We start from the raw sequence: 17,501 nt of genomic DNA, 5'->3' as shown, positions 1-17,501 counted from the left end.
AAGACTGCAAGTTTTTTTTTTTACTAGGTTCTGTGAATTGGGAATGAAACCAGAGAAGCTGTAGGGGAAATCTGCAGCTGTGAGAGGAAAGGGGAGTTTATTATTATTATTATTTTATTTAGACATATGTATTAAATATAGCACAAAAGTAGGGAGCAAGTGGTATCTGAAGCCAGAGGGAAATTCCTGCCACTAAAACATACAATCCTTGCTGTTTCAACAATATCCCACTGAGTGTGAGAAACCTCTAGAAATAGAATCATAACAAGCATATTTTGGCATAACTTTTATGAAGGGTTTAGGTTTGTGAGTGTGGGCAGCTTCTGACTCAGTTAAAAGGCAGCACTTGCTTAAAAAGGAAATTATTCCAAATAACAGCTAAATTTTTCTCTAAAAAATGGGGCTGGCATAAAAGCATCTTCAACCTTTGACATTAAAACATGAACTACAATGTGTTGCTAAATCCCACTGGAATTTTGGATACTCCTTCACAGCTACGTGCACCCACTCAGCCCAGTCACCCACAGCCTGTTTTACTGTGGGGGCTGAAGGATCTGAGGATGCCCCGGCTCTCACCTGCGGGTGAACCTAATAAACTTTCTCAGAAAAGGCCATCAGCCGGGGAGCCGGAGAGAGCCGAGAGAAGTTGGCCAGCTGCAGGCGCTGCTCGCAGGTGCGCTGAGCCCCGGCCGCCGCGCCCACGGCTGCGGGATCGGAGCCACCTCCCCGCAGGGTGAGAGCCGAGCCTTCGGGAGTCACTTCCACAGCGGCACTCACGCCCACCGCCAGCTCCAGCCCGGCCGGGTGCCGCTCAGGGCGGCTCTCCTCATCCTCCTTCCGCAGCGATCCCATCTCGGCTCCGGCCCCGCACCGCGCCCGCGGGTTCGCGGCAGCCGCCGGGGCACGGCCGGCTGAGGTCACGGAGCAACCTCCCGGCCCGGGCGCCGCCGGGCTACACCTCCCCCGCGGGGGTGGCACCTTCCCGGCCAGCCGCACGGCCGCCGGCTTCCATGGGAAGCAGCCCGGCTCGCCCCCTCCTTCTCCTCCCTCCCGGCTGCCGCTCCTCCCCGCCGCCGGCCGCACCAATCCGCTCGGCCACGGCTGCAAATCAAACTTGGTGCCCCCGGCTCCGCCGCCTCTCCCTCCGAGCCCTGTCACTGCCGAAAACGGCCACGGCACCTTCCCCGCCCGCCCCCGTGGCCGCGCTGCCGCGTAGGGGGTGGACGGGACGGCGGATCGAGCGGCAGCTCGGAGACGAGCTCATTTTCTGTGTCCGTCTCTCCTCCCACTCCCAGACAGTTCTGGAAACTGTGTTATCACCTCTTGTCACAGGAAACCAACCAGCAGGCGGTGCAAACAAACAAACACCCTTTGCCTCCACCCTTCCCAAAATCATCCTATCGGGAACGAACGGGCGGGCGCGAACGGGAAGGGAAAAGCAAATAATAATAAAAAAAATCCCACAAATAAAACCGAAACAACAAAACGTCCACCCCCCACCCAAAAAAAGAAAAAAAAAAATCACAACCAAAATTCTCCTGGGAGCAGGCGACTGCGCGAGCCCAGGGCCGGGCAGGGTGGCTTTGTCTAACAGGAACAAGTGGAATGATGGCTGGAGCCGCACTCACCTCCCCGGGGAGAGCGGCCCGTTACACAGAAACGCCGCAGCCCCGCTCCGTCCCGCTCGCCAGGCAGCGGAGCAGGCAAGAGGCAAACCGCGGAGCTGCCCCGACTGCTGCCCGAGCGAGTTGGGGCGCTCGCCGCCGCTCCCCCTCTGATGTTGCGTTCGCGCCCCGACACCGCCGGCCGCCTTTCCCCTCCCTCGCCCACAAACTCCGGCCCGGCCACGCGGATTCGCCCCTCGGCCTGCGCCGGGCACGAGTGGCGGGAGGGGGCCGAGTTCCCCCCGCGTCCTGCCCAAGTTGGCTGCGCGCCCCCCGCCCCGCTCCCGCTTCACTCCCGCAGCCGGAGCCGGGGCGGGGGCCGGGCGCGGCGGGGTCGCCGTGCACCTGCCGGCCGCTGCCCCGATGCCGCCCCGCGCCGCACACATTTCCCCGCCTTTTCCCACTCTCAAACACGTGCACTTCGGGGCTCGGGCAAGTTGTTCTCCGGCAGGAGACACGCCGCGCCCGCCTGGGGGGACAGGGCCAGCTCTGACAGCCCGGCGCTCCGCGGCTCCAGCCGAGCACCCACCGGTGCCCATCCAGCGGGCGGCTGACCGGCTGCGGCTCTCCCGCTCCCAACAGCAACTTCTGTTTAATTTCACCGATGAGCAGTTTTTATGTTTTCCAAGCATTTTTTTCCCCCCCCACAAACTAAATCCAAGTGCGACTGGGGGTGGGGGGTAAATGGGGGGGGAACCAAAGGTGCTCCTGCACACCGAACACCTCCTCTCCCACGCACACCGCTCCTCGCCCGCGGCGAGAAGCGACGGGTCTCGTGGGCATCTGGATAACACGGTGACACACAGTGGCCATGACTCTCCCCCACCCCCTTCCTACACATCAGTATCTTAGCAGGACTTGCGCTCTGCCATTGCCATCTGGCTACCAAGTTGCTCCAACGCTTCCTACTTTCCGCGGCGGGCGATACCCGGCGCTGCCCCCGCGGCGCAGCCTGCAGCGACGCCTGGGGCGCAGGGCCGGCGGCACGGCAAAGCAAGGCACGGCACGGAACACCGGTGGCTCGCTTGGCCGATGCACCTGGAGAGCTGCGCTTTCCCCGCTTGCCCGCAGCGGAACAAAAAGGGAGCCGGAGCCGGCACCGGCCGCGCCGGGCGGCAGCGCTGCCTCCCCTCCCGCCTCCGCCCGCCCCAGCCCCGCACAAGTTGCTTGTGGGATAGCGGAGCCGCAACTCGGCCGCCTCCCCTCGCCCCGTACCGAGCGGCGCGGCTCTTGGCGCCATGTTAATGACGTACTATCTTATTTCCACTAGGCAGCGACCTTCGGCACGAAACTGCTCTCCCGCCGCCTCCGGAGCGACAAAAAAACCCCATCAAATATGGCTGTGCTGGCGGCTCCGCGGCTGGCGCTGCGGCGGGCACGGTTACCTGCTGGCGGCGGCGCGGCGGCGGCGAGGGCGGGCGGCGCGGCCGGGCTCCCCCTGCGCGGAGGGCTCGGGGCCGCCGCATGAGTTCGGCGCGGCGCCGGGCAGCGGGCACGGAGAGCGGCTGGCTGCGCCACACACGCGCTCACACACACACACACACACACACACACACACACACACTCTCACACACACACAGATTCCCTCTGACTGACGTTTGTACTTGTTATGGAGGAAGGACTCCGTGAATCAAACTCGTTTCTGGGTCACTGCTGCCACAGGGGGGAGCTGCTTTAATCCCCTGCCAAAACTGGAAGGCGAGGGAAGGGGGGAGCAATAATAATAATAATGCAGCGCCGGGGTGGGGAGGCGGCGGCGCGGCCCCGGGGGAGCCGCCGTTAACTCTTGGCGGGCCCGGCCGCACGGCGCGGCGCTCCCGCCGCCCCTCGCCTCCCCGCAGAGCCCCGGGGGAGCGCGGCCGCCCGGCTCCCGCCCGGGTTCCGGCGGGCTGCAAAATGCAGATGGCAGGCAACGCCGTGCGGCTGGCAGCTGGGAAATGATACGTGTCTGCACCCGCATCCCGCCCGCGGCACTGCTGGCCTTACCCTGCAACCATTAACGCTTCTCTCCAAAAGATTTAAGCCGATTTCGCAAGCAGGAATTCTAGCGCTGCACTGGCTCCCCGTGCAGAACGCATGAGTCACTATTTGTCAAGCAGAGAAACTGAGGGTACCAGGAGTTAAACGCTGTGGCCACATGCGTAGCGCGTAATTGCCGGGGCAAGAATAAAACTGCACGCTCCCTATTCTCAGCCCCCAGCGTTATCCCTCTGGCTCGTTAACTTTGATACTTCTCAAAGACTAGAAAGAGCCAACACAATCTGCGGTTCAGTTCACATCTCTCTAGCAGGAGAGGAAATTATCTTAAATTGGCACCAAATGACACACTAAACTTCCCATTACCTAAAAAGCGTGTTTGAATGCAGATTTCCTTATTTTTCTACATAAATCGCTTTACCTCACTCCATACACCTGTGCTCTCTGAGTGAAAAACTCCCCCTTTTGAGCAGAATTCCTGAGCAGATATAGTCTGAGGTAATAAACACCGCAGAGAAGATTGAGCTTAAGCTCAGACACAGAATTAAGGCGATCTGTGCAAAGTAATCCCCATAGTATGCAAATACAAATTAATGCAGCCTCCACAGTGATATCAGTCTGCCAAAGAATCACACCTTAGTTCAGCAGAGGAATTGGGTCGTTACTCATCCGTGCAAACCGAGTAATTTATTCTGCCGTCTCGCCCACCCACCTACCCAATAATGAAACAGTACTTACATTGAATCTGCACATCCTAAAAAGTTGTACTTTACTACAAAAACATCCTCCCCCCTCTGGAGATACTCTTTCACTGTGGAAATCAGACAGTCGTGGTTCTATTCACAGAACACCCTGAAGCTCCTTCAGATTTTAGAGCCTAAGACTTTGATTCCCTTATTTTCTACTACATGAAAATACAAAAAGTCACGCATTCCCTACTTTTATCCTACACTTGCTTTGGCATCCAGACCTGTAAAAATACCTGTTAGCATAGCTTTCTGTACATCAGCAGCCTAATTAGGAACATTCATGATGATCCATGCAACACACCCCATCATAGTACCTGATAATTATAATAAACTTACTGACACACCCCTGTCACATTACCCCTGAACTTCCAGGGGAGTTAATTTTCAATACTGACTGGAGATTTAGATGTTCTGTGTTTCCTAAACAGCATATACCTGTTGCTGTGCTATGGCAAAAACCCCAGAATAGCTCAGAGTTGGTTTTTTTTCCCCTCAGTGCTCTGCAGGCCCCTCAGGAGCTCAGGGACTACTTCTCTTAAGTTCATAAAAAGTAATCATCGTTAGCCAAACTACTGTCAATTGGTATTTATTATACAGAGGTATGCACTACTTCTGGGTTAATATGATGATTTTTCTTCTAAATAATTTTAAATAATATTGTACATTGTAAAAGACTCAAGAACCACAAGAAATGCAATTTGTTCCACTTTCCTGAATTCTTTCCAAGAAGTTCAGAACAAGCTTCTGAGAAGAGCTTAAATGTGAATGGGCTCTAATTTCTCAAGAGGAATGACAGAAACTTTCCTGTCTCAAGCTCCTAGGATTTGAGGAAGTATCTTTGTTTTCCTGTAATTAGTTTTCCTCTACATCTGTAGCCAAGTTTATATTACACTTGTATTTTAGGAAGCATTTCTCTTGGAAGCCATGTGAGGCTGTACCTTTAAGATAGCATGATCATTTTCGCATTTAAGATAACATGAATGTTTTCATGGTACCATGAATGATAGGCTGTGTTTTAAAAAATACCAACTATCTCCATTACTGCAGAAAACTCCCTGAATGTGAGTCCTCTGTGCTCCACAAGCAGCTAGCCCAGTCTTTACAAGAAGGTAACACAACTGGAACAAAGATGCTATTTTGTCTCTGAGTACAGTGTATCCACAGAGACTCCTCTGGAATAATACACTTCTATGTTTTAAAAGGAAATATTAAAAAAAAATCAGAGGGCTAGCAGCTGGAAGAATAATTTTGGAAGTGATTGGAAAACAAAAAGGAAAGGTTACTACTTCAGCACTACAGGTATGAAGTTGTATACCAGAATCTCTATGGTCAAACAAGAGAGAATAGTATTCTGCTACCTGCACTGTCTAAATGTGAAGGTGACAAGGAAAATTCTGCTGTTAAGTAGAGTCAGTAGAAGTTTTAACATCACCCTTTGTCTCTAATAGGTATTTACCTTCTCAGCAAAGCAGGCACTTTGTTATAATAAATAATGTCATAAGGCTCTGTACCTCTATCACTTATCTTTCTATCAGTGTTATCATTTATTCCAGGAACACTCAGAGAATATGTATCAGGCTTAGAGTTAGGCTTTGTGCTAGCATACAGAACTTCTAGTCCCTTCTGCAAGTTGTTTCATCAAATCATATATTAAACTTTATTTTAATTTTTTTGTTGTTTGATTAGTTTCTTAATAATCCCTCTTGGATTGGTAATGTTTTAGCAGATGCACAAATTCAAGAAAATACTATGTGGCTTTTCAGCACTCATTTCTACCCTTTTGTGGAAGTCTGTTGCTGTAGCAATGGCTAATAAAATTCCTTCCTTCCTTCCTTCCTTCCTTCCTTCCTTCCTTCCTTCCTTCCTTCCTTCCTTCCTTCCTTCCTTCCTTCCTTCCTTCCTTCCTTCCTTCCTTCCTTCCTTCCTTCCTTCCTTCCTTCCTCCCTCCCTCCCTCCCTCCCTCCCTTCCTCCTTTTTTTTTATTTTGATAATACTCCTTTTCCAATTGAAATCTTTTCCACTAATTCATGCAGTCCTCACACATGAAGGTGGAGCTAACAAAGCTGTTTCTCCTCACTGATAAATTTAGCCCAAGAGTATCACTTAAAACTCAAAACTGTTCTTCTGCTCTTTTGGCTCCAGCTTTCAGGAACTTCCATTTTATCTTTTTTTATTTTGAAGATTAGAAACTTAAGGAGAAGAACAGTACAGATCCAAATCAGCACTGTCAACACTAGATTGTACTTAAAGAGAGGGATTTTCCAGAGAGCTTTCATATCTCCTGTGAGAGGTATTTTATAGAGCAGAGCCATAAGACAGATGCACAGTTGGACCAATTCTTTTTGAGGTCCATTTTGTCTCTAGCTGGTCCAATCACACAAGCAAGGGGAAAAAAGAGATTTTTGACTTATGCATATGTAAATCTATACCACTTACAAGTTGCATAGGTGCAATATTTTTAACTCCTGCAGAAATAAAACTTACTCAAACACAGGTCCTGTACGGGCCATAGAGGAACGTAGTTTTGTCCAGCCCAAATACATCATTTATGGCAACGTGACACCTGATTGCTTCACAAAGTTACACACAGAACCCCCCCACTCATTGGTCCTCTGGCTTTTTTATCCTTCCCATTATCTACTACTACCAAAATTTGATGGGTCTGGATTAGGCAGGTCAAAAAGGCTAAGCTCAGGTAGTAAATTATTGCCTTTGACTCTGAAGCTGAGGTTTACAGCTACCAGGATTGCTGTGAGAGTGATTTGTTTATTCATAGGCTGTACACCAAAGATGTGATTTCTCTTGTGCTCACAAACCTCATTCTTCTGGTTTATCATTCCTTTGGCTTATTGAGATGAATTTGTGAGAGATCACTAACTGGGTGTTATGGGCCAGTACCCCAGGAAGGAGAAGCTGTACCAGTGAAGGATGAGGATGGAAAGGAATTATAATGATTCCTCAGAGCTGAGCTTTATATTTAGCAGGTTTCAGACAGGGCTTGTGTAGGGCTGTGCAGACAGACCAGTGTACTCTTTTTAATGACAAAATTTGAGAAGTAGAGATTATAACACTAATTTTATCTGTGGGTAAACAGGGGCATGCAAAGGTTATATCACTCACACAAGTCACATGTTAAGTCAGCATTAAAACCAAGAATAGAAACCTGAAGTAATGCCTCTCAGTCCAAGGTTTCTAATGATTAAACCATATCCTCTCCTTTGGCCTGATCCACAGCGCAGAACACAGTACAAAGTATACCTCCATGACATTTTGCACATAGATATCGTAAAATTTTTTTTAAATCAGACACAATCTCTGCATGGATATGCAACTGCTGACATTGTGCATTCATCTGAAAAGGAAGAAGGGACAGGGATGCCCAAAAGGTAAACATAACTACATCAAAAAATCTAGAAGTATAGGTACTGAAATCATGTTTCCAAATTATTGTAATTGAAAAGCAGAAGCGGAGAGGAAACCAGTAGAACAAGAAACTTAATGGAGCAACTGGAAACAGACTTGCAGGTCTGCAAGTTAAGCTGCATGAGGATGATGCATCACCTTTAAGGGAAATAACACAATTTTGTACATGATGAGAGAAGTAATTAGCAGCCGAGGTAATGCCCTAAGGATTATGAAAACCTCAGGCAAGTGAGAGTTTAGCAGCAACAGATCAAATCTCAGCTGAAGTATCTACACGTGCCTATCTGGCAGCTCATCAAGCAACATTACAACAGCTAATCTACATGAACTTCAACTTTAAATTGTGTTTGTGCAGGCAGAAATCACGTAGTGAAAGAAAGGTGCTGTGACAAGACTTGTGGAAGAGTTCAAAAGAATCTGATTACAGATTTTCTGATTGCAGAGTGCAACCTGATAACTGGTTGCTAGAAGTGGAGTAGTAGTACCAATTTATCATGGAAGTACAAAAAAAATCAAATTTTTTTTTTCAGTAACAACTTAGTGCCAAAATGACTTTGAAAAAAAATTTGCAACTCTGGATCTTTAGGAATCAGAAAAATATTAACTAAAAAAAAAAAAAAAAAAAAGATCAGCTGTTCCAATTGCTCTGAGCAGTTTGTGATAACATGTCTACAAAGAGCAGAAGCCCTGGAAGTAACCTTCCTTTTGGGTTCCCTTTGGTACTTGATGGAATTGCCAGGGTGTCACTTCTATTTGTGGTGTCTCCTGGGACAACTTCTTCCAAATGCAATGACTCACAGTTCATTGCATTCAAAGCTCTTTGTAGGCCATGAAACTGAGGTCTGCCACAAGGGCCAAGAAATCCTGCATCCTCCATGGCAAAAAGCAAATCTAGGACAATTAGCCATAAATTACAATGCATAGGAGGTATTCTGTTTGCCCTCAATAGGTATAAATAAGCTCCTCTCCTCCATTTCCATGCTTGAAATCCCTCTTAAGGGATGTGGCAATCATGATTTCAACAAAGGGCAAATTCTCTCCTTAAATAGTCAGAGGTCCACTGATTTCAGATGCAGTTGTCCTGAAACCTGCTTCGACTATTAGTAATTTAGCTCAGTAATAGACAAAATAAAAGGGTGTAAAGAAGTGATAACTACTAGATAAATTAAATCCTAGTCAAATAGACAGCTGTTGTTTATTTCAGCTATTTTACTTTACCAATTATATTTATAGAAATTAATTTATTCAGTGTTTAACAAGTTAAAATTATTGAGAAAACGAAACTAAATATCTTTTTCTTGTGGCACTATTGATTGCTGAGCTTTTCTACAAGCTCCACTGTGTAAATAATCACAAAAAACAGTTTGGGATGTTTTAATCAACATCAATGTTACAAAAGCTACATCATGGACTTAGATTTCACTCCTGTTTATGTTCAGAGGTTTGACAGTATCAAACAGGACTCGGAACAAGAGTTTTGGAATATTCAGCATGAAAGAATGTTTACAGAATAGGGGAAGGCTGACCCTTATCTAAGCTCCCTCCCTCTCTCACCCCCACAAAGAGGTGGGGAGCTATAGGGATAAAGAGGGCAGTTTATGCCATATAGCCATGGGCCACATAACCTTGCAGAAACTGGCCCGAGCTGACAGTGTCATTAACACAGACCCAAACCAACACAGTTCTCACCGTTACACTTGCACTTTGCTGAGAGCTTATCAGGAATACACACCCAGGGAAAAATCCCCCAACATAAGCAGTACCTTTATCAGGGAGAGAATTATTATCTCTTTTGCAAATAAGATACTGAGACATAATTGTAAAGAGATACAAATAAAAACTGCCTCTGGCAAAGCAGAGACTCGAATTCATGATTCAGCCCTAACACGTTAGAGCAGACTAATCCTTCAGTGCTGTTTGAAACACACACAGTACGAGGGGGAAGCCACCCTTAACACTGCATTTGCACACTGAATGTGTCTAACACCAATTTTCTGCTCCAGGCTCCACAGGAGCAGTGAGGTGGCACAGTTTAAGTTAAGTTAAAGGAGGTGACACAGTTTTTGAGCATGAGGATGTCCAGAGGCAGAACCCCAAACAGTTGCACGGTTAATTTTCAGGGCTCAGGATGTAAATAGCCCTCGAGTAATTTCATGCCATTTATACCCATAATTCTGAGGTTACTTTTTTTTTTTAATGGACAAAGAAGTTTATTGCTTATTTAGAAGTTACATCATCTTTGCTTAAAGGTGAGACTGACACAGTTACATTTAACTAAGCACAACAGGAAGAATGAAGAAAAATTGGAAAACAGATCTTTACTCTGGTTTCTGTGAACTTTGCTTTGCTAAGCCAAAAAACAAACAAAAAAAAAAAAAAACAAAAAAAAAACCACAAAAAACAAAACCCAAAATACAACAAAAAATAGTTTCTGACCTTCCAGAAAAACATTTTAAAAAAAGAAAAAAAGATCTGCTTATGTGGGCAGATTTTGGCACAGAGTAAACACTCATGTTTGCTCCTCAAATTGCACAAGTCAGAGAAGATTCTCTCTGTCTTTCATCCAGGACATGCTTTTAAACCATCACACATTCATGTCTCTGACAATGTGAGGCAGGTTACTTTCTTCATGTGGAAGAGTAAGAACTGGGACAAAGTAAATGTGCCAGCTGCCTGTGCTGTGGTGTCCCTGAAGGGACATCCTGCTGTGGGCACACAAATCCTTACATAACTGCCAAAACCCCAGTTCCAGCCTACTGAGCTCCTCAAGTACTCATCCAGCCATAGCAGCATCTCTGCCCCCAGCTAAAGCTAAAGGTGAGCCCACAGAGCCTGAGATCTCTTTTGGGAAAGGGCCCAGCTACTTAAGGTAGAGTGTTAGGCCACAGCACACAAAGTTTACAGAAGATAAGTTCAGGGAAGGCTGAAAGAGTGCCAGCCCCAGAGCAGCCAGCCCCATGCCAGAGTACAAAGTGTACTGGCACTCTGGTGTGTAGCTTTGGTTAGATGACGTGTGTAATAAAGCACATATTGACTGACAGGCTGGACAGGCCCACAGAGAGATCAAAGGCATTTTTCTTCTCCCAGGAAGTTGACAGTAGCCTAGCGCTTCAATTTGTCTCTATTTTTCTTTACATATTTATCTTCTGCAAGAGCTGCTCCTGTGGGTTCTTTGGGGTGTCTCTCTTTCTAAAGAAAGTAAGCATCCTACACACCTTCCTTAATAAAATATTGTGAGTATAGTGCACTCAGTAGTGCCTGACACAAGGTTTAGAGATCTTAGATCACTTGTTGGCAGGAGTTTGACTTTAGTGAAGGAAATTAGGGAAAGCAAAAAGGTCCCCCACTTCGGACAAAGTAAAGAGAGCCCAAGATGACTGGTTGTGTGAGCCCCAGCAGTACAGGTGAAGGGAATAAGTATTAAAAATACTGGCCCCAGTGAGGGAGCCAACTAAGCTGGTTGTCCTTCAGAATGCAATTAACATCACCTGGTTAAATGTTTTAAATCCCCTTAAAGTGGCCAAAGACCCTCTAATATCCTGAATTCTATTTTTTTTTTCTCCATTAAAAATAGCAGTCCAGAACATCAAGCTACAACGTACACACAAAATCCTTTGCTGCTCCACACACATGCTCTGTTTTCACAAGTATCTCAAAGCCTGGAGGTCTCCAAGCCCAGCTAAGGAAAGAAGACAATGATACTTGTCTTACTTTAAAAATTATTTCTATGTACTTGCAGTTTGTAGGCAAGCATTGAAACCAAAAGCATGATTTGAAAGTTTCTTTTCTTTGTGAATGGGTGTTTATGCCATTAGCATTTGTGGAGCTAGGCTTTTCCCCAGGCCTATGTTTTATAATTACAGAGAATTCTATACAGCCATTCCAGCTGTATGATACTGCTTAATAAACTGATGTATCACACACAACACATCGTGCCCTGATTGAACACCACCATCTCAACCTCAACATCCAGTGAGGAATTAGTTGACAAAGGGTTTAAAAGCTGCATGTCATTTCCAACGTAAGCACCAAATGAAATCCTGCTTAACAAGGTGTTTGCTGATCCTAACCCTGTTCACACTTCACAGCAGAAAAACAGACACTTTCAACCCTGTGAAAAATAACACTTTTGTTCACTTACTACATACATAGGACACCAGCTAGAATATCTTAACTTTTTTGTACTCTAATCTCTATTAATAATTCCACTATGTTCATGTTACAGTTCCTTATTGAGAAATCATTTCATGTCATACACAGGAAAATCTCCTGTATATTTAGGCCACAGCTAGCAGAAATAAACAAATAATCCATTTTGTAATAGATTTGGCAGGTGGAGCAAGTTAAAACAAGACCCTAGGCTCTAAAAGGCTTATCCCAGCAGAGTCCCATCTGATTGCCATCCTGACTGGACTCAATGATCCTAAAGGTTTTTTCCAACCCTCCTGATTCTATGATTAAGTTCCTAAGTTTCTTATGCTGCTTGACAAGAAAAAAACCACAAGAACTTCCTCAAGGAAAAAAAACCACTTTTGCAAACAAATGAAGTTGCAATTTTTATTTTTTTTTTCTTTGCACCAAGGTTATGTCACTTATCTCTTGGGTACAGATGACATTCATAACCATGTGCCTGGACTCTAGCTAAATTATCACTTTCCCCTAAATAGTCTAAGGGAAGAAAAACAACAAGGGTTCTGTACAGAAAATATGGAAGGCTTGGTCTTGAGCTTAATTTTGAAAATTCTTTCAGTTGAGCCTCCTTTGTTTTTGTTTTTTCTACAGCTTTTCACGTACAAAAGATTTATCATTTGTGCAGGCAGGCTCAGGAGCTGCATGTGCAGCTGCCCAGCTGCACACAATGTGGGCACAGCACCTGCTGCACTAAAGCTCTCTGCAGACACCTTCCAGCTATTCAGTCCAAGCATTTTAAATGATCTCCACCCTTCAGGAGACCTCTTTTTGCCTTTATGGAAAATACTTCTTTTAGTGGACAGAGTCTTGCCCATCTGGATTCAGGTGCTATTCATGATCAGAAATTCACAGCCAAATTCACATCATGTAGTACCAAAAGCATTCTAAGATTTCTACAGCAAAATGTAATGACTTCATTTTAATAGGTAAACATGATGAGCTCCACAAATGAGTGCTGAGGCATTAGACATCATTAGTCCCACAGAGAAAGCACTAACGTCCTGCAGTATCAAATTGTTTATCACTAATTTGCAGAGGCTGAATCCACAAATACATTTCTATCATTTTGCAGTTGCCTAATTAATTACATATATTAAGCAAATTAAACTGAAGGATGCGGCAAGTACTCCCAGGGCAACCAATGGCTGTGTCACCAGCAATTTGCTGCTTTTGCATTCAGAAGCACTCACAATTTTCTTTCAGTGGCAAAGACAATCATAAAAGGATGAAAGCAGGAATCTCACTAGCAGAAATCAAGAGACTTCTATTGAATTGAAATTAGTGAAACAACTCCAAGAGAAGAACTTTATAAGCATGTGCAGGAATGAACATATATTCAGTCCTTGAACCATGTTGTGCCTATTGTGTGCATATGTATATTTTGTGTCACTCAGACAACAGAAGCAATGAGTAAAATATCACCACAGTCATTTATTTAAAATGTATACACGTTTCTGTTAATTTTAAAAGATACTGATTTTTCATGGTGATTCAAAATCATCTTTCAAAAATAATTACTGATAGTTGTGGTGCTCTATTTAGATTTAAAAAAAAACAACAAAAACCAAAAAACTAACAAAAAAATACATTTTTGGCATTCTTTTTTTCCTGTACAAAGGACATTTGAGGAGCACAGGACATATCTTCTATCTTTACATACAGGAAAAAAAAAAAAAATTAAAAAAAACAAACCAACCCAAAATGTGCCCAAATCAGAAGGAAACATACACAAGAGCAATTCCACAGCTATTTGGTGCTAAATGATAAGCCACAATGTGTCCCTTAGTGGTGTGCAGAATATGTGATCCTGAGTTTGGAATGTCCTCACTTCCTAACATTTTTTTCTTATTTTTTTATCACTGGAAGAACTGCTGACTGCCACATTTCATAGGGAGAAGCAAACTTATTCTTTGATGTTTTAAGTGCCAGACTTAGGAATGACTAATTCTTCTGTTCTAGTATTACAGTAGCAGATCTGAAAGAAAGCAGACATAAAATGCTGCTTTAAAACACTTTTTTATTTTTTAACTCAATTTTGAGACATGATTTTTAGAGTCTTCTTGGAGTACTCTGTGAAATCTTAAATATGTCCCATGATACAAGGTCAAAGCCCTTCTCCACTTATTGATACCAGCATTTGTACTTTGAATGAAAGGTCAAATAAATCAAACAAATCCTACACAACTAAAAGAACTCTTTCACTCAATATCCTCCAGACCCTTATTGTGGTTTTACTTCAAGGTTCAAATCTATGCCATAATTACAGTAAACCTTTCTTGAATGAACAGAAAGTCCTCTGATAAACAGCAAAGGCAGTAAACTGAAGAATTCCCTTGAAACAGACCATAGTAATAACATTTTCAGGAGAAAACTGCTTGTAAGATATATCAAGCTCCAACTATCTAAGAAAACAATCTGCAATTTGGTTTCTTACTTCAAGGCACTGGAAAGTGCACAAGCTTAAACCCAAAATCTGATGAGCCATCCCTTCCTAGGAATAGGAAATTAAAGCATAACCATATTTCACCAAAATATTTATAATCTACATGGTGAAAGTAGACACTTTTCAAAGTATCTGTTCACCAGAAATCACAGGCTAGCTCTGTCTGCCAGAATAGCTTATATATTCCCTTAAAGGTTACTCTGCTGCAGTCAATACAAAGTTTCCCCTTCAAAATTCTTCTGTGAATTGAGGAGAACATATCCTGAGCCTTTTCTTCCACTTTAATACTTATTTCCTCTTCTCCTGTTCCTCTTGGATATCCTTTATTTTGTTTCCATTCCTGGCAGCTATTCCTCCCAGTAACTGCCCTGGCACTTGGATTCTCTTGCAAAAGCACTCAAAAGCATCACAGTCTAGGGAGTCTAGGCTTGCTTGGATGGATCAGGCTCAAGTATTCTCTCTGTCTTTGGCATCTTTGGTACATGTCCAGAGCATCACTAACTCTCTATCAGTCACTTTTTCATGCAATTTACCATAGCCCAATTCTGTTCCAAATCAACCAACACTAACTTTCCCCAAAATAGGCTGTTTTCTACATCTGTGCCTCAGGACACTCCAATTTCCAGCTCATTTTTTTTCAGGGAGCACATGGTTACTGAAGCAAACTGATCCTTAACTCTGTGTGCAACATATCGCTTGCAAATATCTTATTTTAGCAACCACAAGCAGTTTTCAGATTTAGCTTTTAAAAGTCTCTTAAATTCTAAATACATTCACGTGGGTTCCAATCTAATTCTCTGAAGAGTCTAAAAGAGTAAGATTAAAGTCCTCTGAGTACACAATTATCCCTATTCTACACAGAGCTGCTTTCTGAAACAGAAGGCACACCAAGGATTAGCTTTTCCTCACTTCTCAGTGTGCTTGTTTTCACCATCCCAAATTCAGCTGGCAAAAGACTGTAAATCCAGATTTCTATTCATGATATTACTCACCAAAGCCTTCATGTTCCTTCACCTGCCAGCTGAGCCATTACCTGTTTACCTGACAGAATGCTTAGGGTTTTGGTTTGACCACTACTTCTGCCGTGGAACTCTTCATAGAAGTAATGCTGAAGTGACCTTATCCTTTGCTTCATAAGGCTGGCATTTCTCAGAGTGCATTTTCTCAATTATTTGTACACTTGGTGAGAATTAAAGAGAATTCACAAAGTAAATTGAGTTTGCTAATTTATCGGTAAATACTGATGTTTATTTATACTTTAGGCCTATCTCCTTGTAAAAGCCATCTGCAGAAACAGACAGAAACCAGCAGGAATCAATTTTGGTTTTTTTGGTTAGTAACAAACATTCAGAGGATAACCACAATGGCACATTTTTTGAAAGCATCCATGTCATGGTTTGAGCTGTAGCAGTGTCATGCTATCCATATTCTTACTGTTTAGAAGGAAAAAAAAACACCATATGTAAACAAACAGCCCAAATAAACAGGACTGATTTTCTCTGGAAAAACTCTCTGGGAGTTTTATGATGCCAGTGAGTGAAATTCAGGTCTGCAAGTACATTTCCATTAAAGTCATCAGCATTAGGAGATAGTCCTCCTGCACTTCAGAAATGTGTTCCTTCTATACAGATAAGAGCCCCTTGAGGTTATTTTAGTGGCAAAAATAAGATCTATTTCACTCTGGTAACCATCAAGAGAATTTTCTACTAAAATTCTGTCATATGCCTCTGAAAACACCAGGATTAAACAGATCCTTTAAAGACTAAGACACCAAACTACTGTATTGATGACCTGCATTTTTCTGTAGGAAATGTTATTTTGTTGTAAACAGCACCAAAATGCAAATACATAAGCCTATTTTTAGGACTCACACCACACTTCTAGTATTTTTATTTTAGGTGGATAAGAATACAGCATAATTAAGGCTATACTTTGATTAGCAAGTTATGTAGCACACTTAGAGCAAGTCTAAATAGCAAAACAGGTGTAGGTGCAAATTAAAACCTCATGCTTACAGATGTTACTGGAGAGAAGGAGAAATGCTTTATACTGGCTCTGCCCTGCACTGAATGACCAATAGCAGTTAAAGCACTATAAATATATGGTCCTGCTGCCTGCCTTTTGTTTTAGTTTAATTTAGAACTAGCATATTAACATATATGCACCCTGTGATGATCAGCAGAAATATTTGAGGGAGAAACCATTTAAGAAAACCATGGAAGAATACTAGGGAAGAAAAGGATAGAGAAACAGCATGTTTTCCATTAGGGTTTTATCCTTAAAAGCTCTCCTTGATTTAATAACTTAGTAGCTTTTCAGGAATATTACAAAGCCTGCTAACTGTAGAGTAACCATTTAGGACCATTTAATACTAAATGTCCATTTAGTATTAAAGCACTTTAAGGAAATTTAAATGGGACAGTGGTAGAAAAAAAGTACAGTTGGAATAAAAAGTTGCATTTCTTAGACTTTTTTCCTTTGAAAGAAGTTGTAGCACTAGGACCCTGATATTTTAAAATACAGACTCTGAGTACTTAAGTGAACTTCATATCTCTATACAGGTCTAGATTGTCTCAAGAAGAATGAGAAATAGATTCTGCTTTTAATTTCAGGAGTGCACCATCACTCAAGCATCAATTAGATATTAGGTGTGCAAACGCCTGCATTTCAAGATTCAGTGTGTGCAAAAATCAAAGTCACGGATGCAGGGGTCATTTGTTAATAACTGATCCTTGATATTTAGACAGGAGAAATACGGAATAGTCTTTTTATTTCATTATATCCAGGAATTCTGAGTACTTGCATATGGCTCAAATTAATTAGGTTTTCTTGGAAGTCAGTTCTCTTTAAAATAGGCTGTTTCTCTTAAGCATCTCTCCAGATAGGCCAGTTTCAGCCCATGGGGACATACTTCCTTCCTTCAGGTTCTGGAGAGTTACTAGTTCTACCTAGATTTCTCTGCACAGTTCTGGATCCTCTGCCATGCCCACAGTTTTATTTCTGAAGGCTGACAACACAGCCAGCCCTACCCCTTTTTCCTTTCAGCTGCAAACA

General features: G+C 43.7%; 1 protein-coding gene across 6 annotated transcripts in view; it reads right to left on the bottom strand.

The window, feature by feature from the left end:
* The window catches only part of JADE1 (jade family PHD finger 1), a 104,621-nt gene that overhangs the window by 36,160 nt on the left and 50,960 nt on the right, over positions 1–17,501 (bottom strand). For 2 of the 6 annotated variants that reach the window (XM_056489089.1, XM_056489092.1), the window contains exon 1: positions 2,918–3,141. The exons of 1 other annotated variant lie outside the window; for it this stretch is intronic. The gene's annotated coding sequence lies outside the window, so the exon portion shown is untranslated. Of the gene's footprint in view, positions 1–576; positions 758–2,917; positions 6,040–17,501 lie in introns of those variants that run through there. 3 more of the 6 variants (XM_056489087.1, XM_056489088.1, XM_056489090.1) reach the window with 3 other exon arrangements.

The sequence above is a fragment of the Oenanthe melanoleuca genome, chromosome 4, assembly GCF_029582105.1.
Source record: "Oenanthe melanoleuca isolate GR-GAL-2019-014 chromosome 4, OMel1.0, whole genome shotgun sequence".
Taxonomy (NCBI): Eukaryota; Metazoa; Chordata; class Aves; order Passeriformes; family Muscicapidae; genus Oenanthe; species Oenanthe melanoleuca.
The sequence above is the reverse complement of the archived record's forward strand: the minus strand, read 5'-3'. Positions and strand labels throughout refer to the sequence as shown.